The sequence below is a fragment of the Colobus angolensis genome, unplaced genomic scaffold, assembly GCF_000951035.1.
Source record: "Colobus angolensis palliatus isolate OR3802 unplaced genomic scaffold, Cang.pa_1.0 Scaffold55, whole genome shotgun sequence".
Classification (NCBI taxonomy): domain Eukaryota; kingdom Metazoa; phylum Chordata; class Mammalia; order Primates; family Cercopithecidae; genus Colobus; species Colobus angolensis.
In genome coordinates this window covers 5,583,113-5,584,947 of record NW_012119043.1, presented here as the reverse complement: position 1 = coordinate 5,584,947, position 1,835 = coordinate 5,583,113, and positions in this window count along the sequence as shown.

Genomic DNA, 1,835 nt, shown 5'->3' with positions numbered 1-1,835 from the left:
ATGTTGGCCAGGCTGGTCTCGAACTCCTGACCTCAGGTGATCCGCCTGCCTCCATCTCCCAAAGTGCTGGGATTAACGGCATCTTTTTTTTTTTTTGGAGATGAGGTCTTCCTCTATTGTGAAGGCTGGAGTGCGGTGGCTATTCACAGGAGCGATCCCACTACTGATCAGTATGGGAGTTTTGATCTGCTTTATTTCTGACCTGGGCACCCCCATCCTTAGGTACAGCCCATCCTCCTGCCTCAGCCTCCTGAGTAGCTGGGACCACAGACACACGCCACCACAACCAGCGCCTGTCCTTTTTGTTATAGCTATCCTAGTGAGTGTGATGTAGTGTCTCACTGTGGTTTTAATTTGCAATTCCCTGTTACCTAATGATGTTGATCATTTCTTCATGTGCTGTGGGCATTTGTTTATCTTCTTTGAAGAAATGTCTATTCAGGCTGGTCATGGTGGCTCATGCCTGTAATTCCAGCAATTTGGGAGGCCGAGGTAAGAGGATCATTTGAGGTCAGGAGTTTGAGACCAGCCTGGCCAACATGTTGAAACCCCATCTCTACTAAAAATACAAAAAATAGCTGGGGGTTGTGGCGTGTGCCTGTCATCCCAGCTACTCAGGAGGGTGAGGCAGGAGAATCGCTTGAACCCGGGAGGTGGAGGTTGCAGTGAACCGAGACTGTGCCACTACACTCCAGCCTGGGCGACAGTGCAAGACTCTGTCTCAAAGAAAAACAAAAGAAATGTCTATTCACGTATTTCACTCGTTTTTAATTGGGTTGTCTTTTTATTATAGAGTTGTCAGAGTTTTTATGTACTCTACATGATAGTCTCTTATCAGATAAATGATTTGCAAATATGTTCTTCCATTCTGCGACTTGTCTTTTCACTGTTTTGATGCTGTCCTTTGAAGCACAAAATGCTTTTAATTTTCATGCAGTACAATTTATCTGTTTTGTCTTATGCTGCTTATCATCACAGTTTTTTAAATTGAGGGAAAATGCACATAACATGAAATTAACTATTTCACATACATTTCAAAAAAATGTATGAGCCGGGTGCAGTGCCTCACACCTTAATTCCAGCACTTTGGCAGGCTAAGGAGGATGGACGACTTGAGGCCAGGAGTTCAAGACCAGCCTGACAAACATGGTGAAACCCCGTCTCTACTAAAAACACAAAAATGAGCCAAGTGTGGTGGCACACACTTGTAGTCCCAGCTACTCAGGAGGCTGAGGCATGAGAATCACTTGAACCCAGCAAGCAGAGATTGCAGTGAGGGGAGATCACGCCGCTGCTGCACTCCAGGCTCAGTGACAGAGCAGACTCTGTCTCAAAAAAAAAAAAAAAGTTAATTTTTTTTTTAAATGCAAGTAACATTTTTTTTGAAAAGAATGCCTAGGAAAGTATTATCGAAATATAATATTATTGCAATCTAAAGAGAGGAAAAATGATCACGATGTCGTTATTGAATGCAGAACTAGGTCATCTATATCAAGGGTTTTCAGCTGAGGGCATTTTTGCTCCCTCGGGGGGCATTTGGTAAAGAAAGTCTGAAGGGCCAGGTATGGTGGCTTACGCCTGTAATCCCAGCAATTTGGGAGGCCGAGGCGGGCAGATCATCTGAGGTCGAGAGTTCGAGACCAGACTGACCAACATGGAGAAACCCCATCTCTGCTAAAATACAAAATCAGCCAGGCATGGTGGCACATGCCTGTAATCCCAGCTACTCGGGGGGCTGAGGGAGAAGAATCGCTTGAACCCAGGAGGCAGAGATTGTGGTGAATTGAGATCACGCCATTGCACTCCAGCCTGGGCAACAAGAGCGAAACTCCGTC